Genomic DNA, 14326 nt, shown 5'->3' on the forward strand with positions numbered 1-14326 from the left:
CAAACAAGGGGATCTTGTTGATATAAAAACGTGGAAAATCTATATGCAGAGATCTCTATAGATGCAGGTTTCCACGTATGCCTGGATAGATACTCTGTCTGGATGTAAGCCATCAATTCTGAGCGGATCTTTCCTCCCCTCAGCAGGAATACCTTGCTCCACCCTCTTACATGAAGGGGTGGAGATATGTACAACTGAAATTGTGCCCATAAAATTGCTGCTAGTATTGTAACGGACATCGTTTAGGCATTTACCGATAAACCTAGTTCAATGTGGCTTAGGCAGGATATTTACCTACCTTACATAGAGATACAATTCCTTTGGAAGCCTTAAACACAGTCTCCACCTTGGTCTCTGCCAACTACCCCTTGTACTGTGTGATGAGATGACTAGAGGTAAGATACCAAGTCCAGCCTCCATTATGAAGCATAGGCTCCTCAAGAGGAAGAGCTGTTACACTGCAAAGTCACAAGCCTCCAGAATGCCGCCATCTCTGTAGCCTACACCAGTAAACGAGAAGTGGAGATCGTTTGCCCCATGCAGGATGACACTTCAAAGATGACCTAAGTTTTAGGAAACATTTCCTCGCCTGGGGAAATCTTGCTGATTGCAAGATCGCAGACACCAACTACAAAGGCCCAGATGTTGGCCCTGGCTATGCAGGACTCCCACCCAACAAACCTCATGTTGCAGGTACCTCAATTACCTCACTATTCGATCCATTCACTCTGGTGTAAGTCTGGCCTTCTCTTCTTATTCACATGGACATAAAAACCCAGTAGAGGTTGACTTTTTCCCCAATTAATAATAATATCCACCCCATAATCTCCCTGACGTCATCCTTCTATGTGCAGGACAACTATCTGGCTCATGCTGGCACAGGGGGATTGGCATGCGCAAATGATTACCACTAGAAGAATCAGCTCATTTAACAATACTCCTCTTTGCAGGGTGTGATTCCTAAAATGGCGGCTACCATGCCCAACATTTGCTCCCATCTAGAGGACCTCCCAAGGTTAATGGAGAGACAGATCTGTAACTTGGAGAACATTGACAAAGGTCTCCAAGACAGTGTAGCGTCCTAGTGTTGATGGAGGAGGATGCAGGATATCGTGTCGTGGTCACACAGCTCATGCAGGTTCTCTCACACAGAAATCAAATTCAAACTTCATGACCAAGTCAGGCACTTCAGTAAACTAGCCACAACTGTTGCCTGCAGGACCCTAGCCCCTCACTAATTGTGCTACCAACTTGTCTGCTTTCAGTCCACCATCTGCTCTTCAATTAAATCTGGGCCCAGTAATGCATAGCCGGGGACGTGGACAGCAACCATCCCCCATGAATACTTCACCAACCAGTCACTGCCCCATCCTAGACAACACACCCCTATTTTTGTGTTGATCATTCCACTACAGAATATATATGGGTGCTGGGATTGAAAAGTCATGGTAAAGATGTGCACCGCTGCCCTGAGTGCTCAATTGTACTGGTGTCTGGATCTTAATGCTGATTTTTTTTAATAGGTAAAAACGGATCATGCGTGTGTGCCATGACGTAGGCCTGTCTCAGGGATCCTGGTCTTGTTGGACTGAGAGGCATGCCCATAGCGCTACCCTCATAGTGATGGAAGGGTAACACCATTTCCAAGCAGCACGGGCACAGCAGTGGCAGCATATTGTGTAGTGATCAGTAGTATTGATCAGGACCTTTTTCCCCTGTGTCACTGGGTTGAGGCCTACAGGCTCATTCACCTTTTTAAAAGGTCTGCTGTTGTGTGCTTAACTGACTTTTGGCCTTCATCAGGTAAGATATGAAGTGCTGTGCAGAGAAGGAGTAATGACACTGCATTGGTTGCATGTGTGCCTGGGAAGGGTACAGTACAGAGATAGAGCAGTACTGTGTAGTGCATGTGTGGTTAGAACATGTATTGGGTACATGCATGCCTGAGAGGAATATCTGAAATGAGAGATGTAGTGCTATACATTGCATGTGGACATAAAGCATGTGCTAGGTGTATGTCCACGTGCGTGCAGGAAGGGTGAAGTGCGTACCGTGCACACATAGTGAGTGTGTGTGCTGGCTGGCAATGTGTGTGTTTATGAATAACACACCCTGGTTGAAGATAGAAAAGCTTCAGTGCTGAACAGTGCATGCAGACTGAGAGTGTGTACTGAATGCATGTGTACATGAAAGTGAGTGAATGTGCCTGCAATGGTACATTGTATGCGGACCCTGGGTTCCATTATTGAAAGCCTAGGTCTGCCTGGTAAAGAACACTGCAACCCCGGACCCCAGACAGACTTGTGATGTGCTGCATTGTTGTGATCTGGGTGGGGATACACTGGAGGGGAATGGAAGAGACTTCCTTTGTATTTCAGAAGACTTTTCCTTGATTCAGTGATAGATCACAAGGAAGGGGCTTTGGTACATCTCAGGAAGGGAGACGTGGTTGATAGAATCATAAACAGTAGGTCTGGAGATATGGGATCAACCATTTGATGTATATATCACTGTGGCTGACATCCAGATGTGAACTCTGGTCGCTCCCATAAATTGTGTTGCAGACTATCAGCTTCTGAGTCGTGCCTGCTGTGACAGAAATCTTTCATGAAGGAAGATGAAAAGAAGCAGATATCTAACACATAACTTCAAAGACCCGGACCCTAAATCACATTTGCTGTCTGGAAAAGGACTGTAAGAAGAGGAGGTTAAATCCCCAAAAATGCATTATCTGCCAAGAAGCCAGATTGTCTTTGTGAGAATGGGAAGCTCTGCAAGACTTCTGCCTGTGACAAGGCCTGGGAGTCAAGGCCTGCTAGTCTCCCTGCTGGGTGTTGGGACATCACAAAGGGAAACCAAGACAACCTGCCAAGGAACCTGGAGTCTAGTGGGCTACTTGGCCCAGTTGAGTGGGATCCATAGTAGTTAGGGCCCCTGGACAAAAGGAGTAAATGACCTCAACCACCATGGTTGGACCCACTACAACCTGCGCACCCCATGGCCTTTTGCAAGGGGTTCTGACAGTGGAAAAACATTTTGTTCATAATTTTGAATGAACTCCATTTCCACCTCCCCGCAACCTGTGTGCCATTCCATGTGTCCATGGGACAGCAGGTGGGTGTAAATATCTCATTTGATGGGCTGTGTTGTAGAATGTCAATCAAGTTCTATTTCCCCTTGAACACAAAATATGCATAGATCTACAAGCTTGCACTCACAGTCTGACAAAGTAAGATTAAACAAATTAAATGTAATATTATTAATGAAAATCTGGCAATGGTTACAGGGATAGTACAAAGATACGAACTGTCCATGTGGATAGGAGAAATAACCAAAGGATGTGTCCAATAAGGAATAGTCAACTTGAAAGTGGGTGAGGTGCAACAACAAAAAACATGTAATCTGCCCATTTGAAAAAATAAAGCAAAATCAATCAATCAATCAGGGATTTGTAAGTGCGCTACTCACCCGTGAGGGTCTCAATGCGCTGAGGGGAGGGGGCGTTTGCAGATCCGTTCAGCCGAAGAGCCAGGTTTTGAGAGTCTTCCTGAAGGTGTCCAGGGAGGGGGCGTGTCTGATGTTTACCGGTAGCTCGTTCCAGGTCTAGGCTGCGATGTGGGAGAATGCTCTTCCACCTGCTCTGGCCCTGTGGATGCGCGGGGTTTCAGCCGGTGCGAGGTTGAAATATCAGAGGTTTCTTTTGGGTAGGTGGAAGTTTACTCTGTCGTTGAGGTATTATGGTCCGTTGTTGTGTAGGCATTTGTTGGCGTGGGTGAGGATTTTGAAAGTGACTCTCTTCTCTATGGGGAGGCAGTAGAGTCTCCGTAGGTGTTGGCTTATTTATTCGTGCCGGGGGATGCCGAGGACGAGTCTGGCCGTGGTGTTCTGTATTGTTTGGAGTTTGCGGAGTAGGGACTTGATGCCGGCGTAGAGAGCGTTTCCATAGTCCAGTCTGCTGGTGATGAGTACGTGGATGACTGTCTTCCTTGACTCGGGAGGATCCATTTGAAGGTCTTGCAAAGGGTGTGGAGGATGTTGAAGCCTCTGGATGTAACGGAGTTGACCTGTCTGTTCATGGCGAGTGTAGAGTCAAGTACGATGCCCACGTTTTTGGTGTGGTCTGAGAGGGTAGGTGGGCTTCCTAGGGCGGTGGGCCACCAGGTGTTGTCCCATGCTGAAGGGGTGGTTCCAAAGACGAAACCTTCTGTCTTCTCGGCGTTGAGTTTTAGGCAGCTGTTGGTCATCCAGACTGCCACGTTTTGCATTCCTCTCTGGAAGTTGAGTTTTGCGGTGGTGGGGTCTCTGGTGAGGAAGAGGATGACCTGGGTGTCATCGGCGTAGGATATGATGTTGAGGCCGTTTTGACGGACGATGGCTGCGAGGGGGGCCATGTAGATGTTGAAGAGGGTCGGGCGCAGCGATGATCCTTGTGGGACTCCGCAGGTGATATTCATGGGGGTGGAGAGCAAGGGCAGTAGCCTGATCCTTTGGCTTCTTCCAGTGAGGAACGATCGGATCCAGTCCAGGGCTGTACCTTAAATGCCGGCGACATGTAGTCTGGCGATTAGTGTGTTGTGGGAGACGGTCATTGAAAGGTCAATGAGGATGAGGGCTGCAGAGTGGCCTTGGTCCAGGAGGGTGCGGATATCGTCTGTGGCGGCTAGTTCAGCGGTCTCTGTGCTGCGGTTGCTTCGGAATCCAGATTGGGATGGGTCGAGGAAGTCGTTCTCTTAGATGAATCTCGTCAGTTCCCTGTTTTCTCTGCCACTTTGGCTGCGAAGGGGAGCAGCAAGATGGGCCGGTAGTTCTTGAGGTCGGTGGGGTCAGCTGTGGGCTTCTTGAGCAGGGGCCAGAATTCTGCACGCTTCCAGTCCTCTGGGAAGGTGCCTGTTGTGAAGGTGGTGTTGATGGTGTGTTGCAGTTCCGGTGCGACGGTGTCCGTGACTCTGTGGTAGATGTGTGGGGGACAGTGGTTGGTGTGGGCCCCCGAGTGGATGCCCTTCATGGTCGACCCGGTGTCCTCGGTCGTGATCGATGTCCAGTTGTGGATGGTGGGCTTTCTGGTGTCTAGGGCGGGCGGGGGGCCGGCTGTGGCATCTTGTGGGTGATTGATGAAGTTGTCGTAGAGTGTTCTGATCTTGAGGTGGAAGTAGGTTCCCAGCTTGTCGCAGCGGTCTTGGGACAGGGTGATGTCTGTGGCTTGGCTGCTTGGGTTGCTGAATTCCTGAATGACTCTGAAGAGTTCCTTAGAGTTGGTGGAGTTAGCGAGCATTTTGTTGTGGATGAAATTCCTTTTGGTTGTTCTGATTTGGTTGTGGTTGTTGGTCATGGCGTCCTTGTAGGTGGGGTAGGTATCGGCAGTCTTGGTGTTTCTCCAGTGCTTTTCGAGTCTGGGTGAAGAGCACGTCCAAAACATCAGTGTCAATAAAGGTTCAAAAGTACCAAAGTAATGTTAAAAATTTAAAGTAGAGTTAAAAGAGTCGAACACAAATCAAAATTGAGTGCTCCAACCCAGATATTGTTTCTGAACTGCTGTCCTGAGTTTAAGGCAAATGCTCCTGGCCGTCCTCTATGTCAGAGAGTTGGAAAATCTGCAGCTCCTCTTCTACTGCAGAAATAGCAGGCTGTGGTCAGGATTAGCCACCTATTGAGTTGGAGCAGACAGTGGGGTAGTTTGGAGACCAGAGGGGAAAGACACACTGGAGTTCCCAAAACCAGTTGATAAAAAGGATGGATTCATTTCTACAGGAGAGAAAATGATAGATGTTCAAGAGGACTGGAGTCAAGATACCACCTAATACAAATCAGCCTTTGCCTCTTGGTGCCTTCCCAAGGCAACTCTACATTACTGGTGACCAACAACCCACTGCTTCAATGTCTGGAAATCTGGCAGAGTGACGTACTGGGGTAGAGTCTCTGGGTCGCACAAGAGTGTTCACAGGTGTCTAGGCGTATCCCAACCTTGGCTGCTGAATTTTTGGGTGGGAACTCTTCAGAGACGGATACGTAAAAGGGGGTGCAGCTGCAAACCCCATTGTTGTGTGGATCTAGTCACTAATGGAGGGGGTGCACTCAAGCCCCGGTGATAGAAGGATCTGTTGTCGGGGCGCCACTGTTGATTCTTGCTCTCAATCAGAACGAATCCCATTGTCAGACTTCTACTGACGTGATTTCCAAATCAACCTTCCCCTATGTGGTGGTATGAGCTACTGCCTGAAGCCTCTTAGCCTCTGTCTATGTCACTCTGTGGGTGGGTGCATGCACTCTCCCTACTGGTCTTTAGTAGTAGGAACTCTTGACCTTATGCACCCCGGTCCTGCCACACCCCTCCTCCTCCTCGGCTACCTGTTAAAAGGCAATGTTAAGACAAGAAAAGACACATGAGTGCAAAAGCTTATTGCTTAATGTGCATAAAATTACACAATCACATTATTACAAGTCACTTTTACAAAGACTCACATTTTCATGCACCTCTTTAAAGAACACTACATCACAATGGTTTAGAAGTCCAGAAACCAGCTACCTCTATTATCAGTCATTGACTTTATGCTTGTCTTTATCCCTGTACAGTACTTCTTGCTAGGATTGCGTGATAGGAATAACACATACATGCATAGGTTTGCCACTTCTCTTAATGTTTTATGTATTCCCTCTGATAATGTTGTAGATACTTTTTTAATGTATTCTTTCTCTTCTATATTGGATCCCACGCACTATCAAGCATGCATACATCACTACTTTTAATCTGTTTTCCTTTCAAGTGCATGTCTAATAACTTTAAGATTGCACTATAATTGTATAAATTATTTTCTTTACATACCATCTGCTATGGTGTCGCTTCTCCAAGGTAATGAGAAACGTGCAGTGTTGCACTGGCCTTTTGGGTAGTCTGACAGTCAAGCATTGCCAGGTAGCCCAGCTTGAAAGGGCCAGCGTGTGAGATGCTTTTATTGGTGCATTTGATGCAGATTGGGGTGTACAAAATCTCCCTACTTCCAGGGGAGATTTTGTACACCCCGTGGAAGTAGGGAGATTAGAGTAATTTCACAGTTACACGCACATACACTCACCATACACTAGGGCCCATTTCACTAACATACACTCAAATACTCCACCAGCACTGAACCTGTGGAAAGAAAACTCCTAAACACCCCACATCTACACTGAGGTCGATAAGACCTAGTTATTGTAATTGTCATAATCTAAACAATCTATACAACAATAATCAAATAGAGTACTCAATAATCGACAAGAAATAACCACCAACACTGTATTTAAAATTATGATTCTTTATCTAAAATTAGTCAAAAGAAATTAATCAGAATAAATCATTTTTTCATAATTACCTATTCTAGCTAAATGTCAGAATGGGTCATCAGGACAAGTCTCTCAGTAGAAGTCTCCCGAGTCACCGTCCTCACAGCATCGATCCTCACCAACGCAGGTTTGGGAAGAAATGGCAAAGTGGCCTCCCACCCTCTCTAGGCTAACAATATTTATAATGAAACTTGCAATATTAAAGAAACATTAAATGTTCTACACGTCCGCCGAACCGCTGAGCAGAGCGAGCAGGAAAGGATGTAGCATCGCTACATTTGGAAAATCTCCGCTCAGGAAAAAATCACAAAAATAAAAAGACAGAACAGGAACTAAAAAATTGTATCCTTTAACATCCACATTTCCTCAGTGCTAACACGATGACTTCAGAGTCCATTCAGTTCATTCTTTATGGCTCCTTTGTCCTCCAAGGTTACTCAAACATTTCTTGGTTCTTGGAGACTTGCCCAGCACTGCTACTGTCCTCACGGAAAGTTTTAACCAAGCGAAGACTGTGGTCAGATGATTCAACCATATTCAGCAAGGCCCTCTCATCACAAATCTTTCACTCGAGGCCAGGCTGCAAACGGCGGACATTTTTTGTTAGGCCAAAATGGACCATCTTAATTAAAAGAGACAAAAACAACGTTACCACAGCATAATGATTAAACAGTGTTAACCCCACTAATACCCTTATGTGTATGTAATTATCTAGCTTTTGCAACACAGAAAAGCATTAATTCAAAAAGCGTTTCGTGCTTTAAAATAAACAGCACTCAGCAACGTTTATTTAATAAAACATGCACATTTATTAAATAGCAATACGAAAGCATTCCCTCGTGTCGGTTTTCTTCTCATTAGTACGTTGGTAAGTTTAAACATATACACAAAACAAATAATTAGTGATTATTAATTAGTAATTTAATTATGACAAATAGACAAACCAGAGCTTAAAAACCCAATAGATTTTCATCAGAAAATCCTGCTCCAGCAATCCCCCCTTTGGTGATTTTATCACCAAATAACCCAAAAAAAAATTTAGTGAAATTTAGTCCCATTTTAGGAGAAATTGGAAATGTCTTTTTCCTCCTTACACAACACTACACACCAAACACTCTTTCATCATCCCTCTTTGTTTCTAAATAGACACTCTCCCTTAATTCTTCTAATTCAATTTCTTGTGGTTCTCTTTTCAACCTTTTATTTCTCTTTTCATTGTTTCTTTTAATTAATTTCTTTTTCCCTCCCCTGTTTTTACAACACAAACACACCAATCTCAATATCAATAAAGCAACAATTATACAAGTTAAAGGAAACAATATCTTACCTATAATAGTACTACCTATTTTTGCAATAAAACTCTTAACAGCTATCACCTTATTAGCTAATTTAGTCCAAATACTTTCAGCTTTAAGTGGTACTAATTCTTCATGCAAATCAGTAATATTTTTGATATAGACCTTCAGGTCTTTGCTTTCGTCTGGAATGTAAGTGCAACAATGTTGAACTTTCAGCATTCCACAAACTCCACCCTCCTTAGCCAATAGAATATCAAGAGCAAGTCTATTTTGCATAGACATGGCACGTACGGCAATTAGTTCCGTATTCACCAAAAGAAACCCTCCAGCGGTATTTGTCGATAAGCGATCCACCACTGTTGACAGTTTCCGAATCCCATAAGCATTTAAAGAAATTCCCACTGCTGGAATTAAAGCTCCAAAAATGTCACCCACTATTTCAGACCAAGTTTCCCTCTTGAAGCGCATTAGTAAATTAATATGTTCTACATCTTCTATTCTATCTATATGAAAAATCTTTGGAAAAACCAGGCCCACATAACACGTGCCATACCAATGGTCAGGCAACTTGTAATAAGCCTTGTTCCCACAAACATAATACACTCCTGGAAAAATTTTATCTTCTCCACCTCTGAAACCCCATCCTGTTGCAATGAAGTATGTATCATGACATTCACTAGTCCCAACAAAATATGTATCATATTGAGATTTCCCTCTTGTAATGCACAGCTTACCCTTCTGTGGTGCATCTAAAGCTAAAGTTGGACTTGCTCCATTTCTCAATTCTTTTCCCATCTCAATGTCCCAAATTGTCTCACTCACTTTATATTTCCCTGCCTTTTCATGCATACTCAATCTCCTTTCCTCCACCATGTTTAGGAAAGCTTTCTCCTCTTCTTCCAAACTACAAGTTAAATTATTCTTAAAAATGTAATCTAATGTTAATTCTTCTTTCTCAATAAAAATCTCACCAAAAATGTTAGCTTCTTTAGCTGGATTCAGCTCTCTGTTCATTGGCAAGTGCCCAAAAATACTATCTTTGTTAGACATCTTATAATCTATTTTCCCTAAGAGATAAAAAACACTACTTAATACACTACAAGAAATTCCATACGTAGCTGGTAAATGGTGATAAGTAACACCCTCTGAAACGGATGCAGGTAATTGCATACAAACGTAGCAATCCCTAACTTCCATTGTTTTCACATATTCGTATAGCAACTTTGAAAAAACATTACTAGAAAAATCATTAATTGACCTATCTTTATGCATGTAAGCATTACTAACTCTAGCTGAAACTACTTTTTGCGAATTCTTCTCTGCAATTGTCTCATTCTCAGTATGTATTTCAAATGTACCTATTGAAACTCTAAATGTAACTAATAAAGCTAAAATACCCCATAGTAGCATTAATAATCCAGTACAGCAGCAGCACATTTTACACCATCTTCTTAAGAAGGCACATCTACTTTGATTATTCTCTATGTTAGCCATTTTACTACTTTGACCTTGTCTTTTGACTTAGCCTCTACTACTCCACTACTGAAATTTCTCGAACTTTGGATTACTTCAGACAGCTGAATTTCAGACTTTCTCCTTATCACTTTCTCCAAGTGATTTCTTCAGTTCACTCAATTTGGATATTCATCACTTCTCACTCCTTCTTCTTCAGCAACATCAAATTGTATAAGATCATCAACAACATCCTGTGCATCTGACTCTTCTCCAATGTCAGTCAGGATAACTTTTAAGATTCCAACAGATTCTTCCTTTTCCTCAACCACTTTTCTCAAGATCCCCTCCGGATTGTCTCGATTCACTGTTTCTTCTTCTCCTTCTTCAGACAGTGCCACATAAGACCATTCCGGTGATCTGTACTTTTGGTTGGGTCTTCTAATTCTCTTTATTTCCTCAGGTTCTCTTGACTCCTTTTGCTCCTTCCTTTTTACTTCGTTTTGACTCGACACTTCATTCACTTGTTCAGCTTTCGATGTATTCCCTCTTATCAGTGTGTATCTCAGCCTCTTTACTCTGTTGTTAGGCCTAAAATCTCCTCTTACGACCTTTTTCGGTCTTGTTTCTGTATTATTTCTTTCTCCAATCCAAGTTCTCTTTCTCAGAACTCGACCCTCTGATTTTCCATTCTCACTTTCATCCGATTCTGTTTCAAATGCCTCTTGTTCTTCAGCAGTTTTCTTCCGCTCCACAGTTTTTTTGAGACTTCCCTACGTCTGTCCCTCCTCGGGTCTCCGACACGCAATCTTCTTGCTGTCTACTTGTCCCTTCACCTAGCTTGTCAAGAATATTCCCTACACCTCCTCGGGGGTCTTCCGCAATCTGTCCCTCTCTATCTTCTTCTGACCCTACTTCTTCAGATATAATCTCAAGTGGTTCTTCAATCTCCTCCTCTTCTGATTCAGGAGTAATTTCTGTGGAACTGCTCTTTTCTTTTCTTTTTCCTCCACTGCTTTTTGGAACTTCAGGCTCTCTTTCAGAATCTGATCTCCTTTCTGAGATTCTCAATGGTTCTCTTGAAGCCTTTTCTGCTTCTTTTCCTGAACTTTGATTTTTTCTCACTGGTTCTGGGTCTTCATCATCACTGGAATCTGACTCTTCAAAATACTCTCTACCAGTCCCATCCTTTGGGTTTGGAACTCTCAGAGTATGACTCGCATGCACCCAGTTTTTCACACCAGCACACTTCACTGCAGTCGTCGTAGTTAGAATGACTTGTCCTGAGTTGTTGGGGCGTGTTGCGGTCTCCTGTGCCTTACCTGGCGTCCTGTGTGCTCCGGTCCACTCCGCATCAGTCCTCCGCCGCCGCCATTCAACCGCGGCCGCCGAGTGGGGACTGCATCTCCCAGCTGCCTGTGCGCCCGGAACTTGATGACAGCCTTTCCCGTGCCAGGAGGCGTATAAGAATCAGGCTCTCCCCCGGCAGAGCGGGTTGCTTGTCCTGAGTTGTTGGGGCGTGTTGCGGTCTCCTGTGCCTTACCTGGCATCCTGTGTGCTCCGGTCCACTCCGCATCAGTCCTCCGCCGCCGCCATTCAACCGCGGCCGCCGAGTGGGGACTGCATCTCCCAGCTGCCTGTGCGCCCGGAACTTGATGACAGCCTTTCCCGCGCCAGGAGGCGTATAAGAATCAGGCTCTCCCCCCGCGACGCGGGACGCGCGCGGGTGTCGCCGGGCTAAGCCCGGGCAAAGGGCGGGCCGTCTGTGGCCGTCCGGGGCCGGACAGGGCTGAGCTGGGCCACCCCCCTTATCTGCACGAACGTTACACGGTGATTTGGGGCTGTCATACACAGTCTACTGCAAGGCTCTTCTTGTGATGGTTTGGCTTGTTGTGTGAAATGTGGTTATAAGCTTCTTGCGTTATCTGTGTAGTTCAAGTCATGGCAAAAAATTTCAACAAGGCTCAAATAGTGGGAGGTTCTGGGACTTTAGACGCCTTTTTGAAAAAAGCTGAACATGCTGTCTCTAAAGAAATCGAGATCGTGGAAAAAAGGTTGTCACTAGAGCCCCTCTCTCAACCCTTGTTGGCTGCTCCCTCTGCGACTTCTCACTCTATCTCTCCTGGGCCTGCACCAGAGTTCTATCATCCCAGCGTTCAATCATCGTTGAACGTGCCCAGTCCTTCTCCTTCTCTTTCCCCCCCAGTCTTACGTACTAGGCAGCCAAAAATTTCCTCTGTTGCCCATGTTAAAGCTTCCAAAGGTAAGAGGAAAGCCATTCACGCTCCTAACGGACCCCGTCATCATGCTAAACAATCCAGAAATATTGATCCTGTTGAGGGGGCAACTCACCCGGTAGAGAGCCCAGTGGTCGAGGCCACCCCTCATTCAGGTAGCGGTGTTATGGAGCCTGTTGCCCAGGGGGGGGCTGTTATTTTTAGAGACATGTTAGCTGATGTAATTAAGCAGCTGGATGAACGATTGAGTAGGTGTATATCCCCAGTCTTGGATAGACTCAGTGAGATTGATAACAGACTTACTCTTATTGAGCGCCACATTGCTGTTCAAAGCGCCCCTATGCCAAGGTCTAATTCTTCTGATTTACTACCCCTCGGCGAAGTCACTGCTAGAGTGGCCGATATGGTTGATACCATGGCAACTACTGTTGCAAGTCCAGCAATCCCCTTACCACCTGTCCCGAGCATTAACGGTACTAGCTCAGGACCGAGGGACATTATTGAAAGCCGAAGAGTTCAGCGACATTTGGCATATGAGGTACGTTCATTAAATCTGCCCCCAGAAGCCTGCCCTTATACCGTCATCTTGGCCAATGTTCCAAAGACTAGTGATGGTAAAGAAGAGCACTGGTCTACTCTGAAAAACAAAACCCTTCATTTTTTGGCAGGAAAGACAGTCCTGGGGAGTCACCTCTATGATTGTTTCAAAATGGTGAGAAGGGTCCCGTGGGTGGGGAGCTCTAATAAGTCTCTGAGGGGTGATTGCGTTGTGGTGAACTTCAGTACCCCCGATATAGTTGATCACATTTTTAGACAAGCAGGGTCCATTAGAATTCATCAGGATCACATTAACATTCTTCCTCTGGGCTTCTTTTACCCACCATCTCCTGCAGGTCAGGGCAGACAGAGAGAGCGTCCCCTTCAGTACGCCCCTACTAGCAACCCTTTGTTGTTAACAAATAGTTTTGAAGCCCTTAGCACTCTAGATACTAACGATTGACTCAGTGATAATGGAGCCTATTTAAATAATGATGTTTTTAGTATAGACGTTTCTAATTCTTCTGAGCCTTTATCTGCTGGGTTTCCTGTTACGGCGAATAATGCCCCTTCCACTGCGCTAGTTAATAACTTGCCATTACAATCTGAGGACGCAGTCGAGAAAGGAAATGCGCCCATTTTTAATGGGGAAAACTTGGGCGTGGATTTACCTTCGAATGGTGCAGAGGTTGCTCCATTACCTTGTTTACCTAATCTGGTTAACACTCTAACCAAGGATCAAGGGTATGCAATGGGCCTTCCAGCTGCAGATTTAATTTCTGCATTATCTTGGAACATAGCCGGTCTCCGTTCCAAACGAGGTAATCAAAATTGGTTGGCTTTTCTCTCCACACATCACATAATTGCCTTACAAGAAACATGGGAGGCCAAAGATCCTTTTTTTATGGATGGCTACCAATCTTTTATTAAATATGCTACACCCTCGGATATGGGGAGACCACGAGGGGGCCTCTTGTTATTATTCAGCCTAAAGCTTCGTTATAATCTTGAGTTATTACCAACTAACTCTCCTCACATCTTAGCAGTGAAAATGGAATGTGTTAATCTGCCATCATTTTTGGTGGTGAATTTTTACAATTCATTTACTAGGACAGAAGAACTGGAACATCTCAAAGCACTACTCAGTTTCTTGGACGAGTTTGATGCATTGAATGATAAATCTTATCTTCTTTTACTTTTTGGCGATTTTAATATACACTTATGTTATCTTAACTGTTGTTTAAATAATTATTTAGACTTTTGCCCAAATGAAGTGACCCATTTTGAGCACTCTAAAGGCGGGATCTTTTTAGAGAATATAGTATCGTCTTATTATCTCTACATGCCGGTTCAAGACTTGGCGGACCCGGTTCACACATTTACTGGCCATGGCCACTGTAGTACAATCGATTATATTTTTGTACCACGTAACATGCTGAACCTATTGGGCACGTTTCATGTTACACAAAATGGCCTAAGTGACCA

Source organism: Triturus cristatus, chromosome 2_2, assembly GCF_964204655.1.
Source record: "Triturus cristatus chromosome 2_2, aTriCri1.1, whole genome shotgun sequence".
Lineage (NCBI taxonomy): Eukaryota > Metazoa > Chordata > Amphibia > Caudata > Salamandridae > Triturus > Triturus cristatus.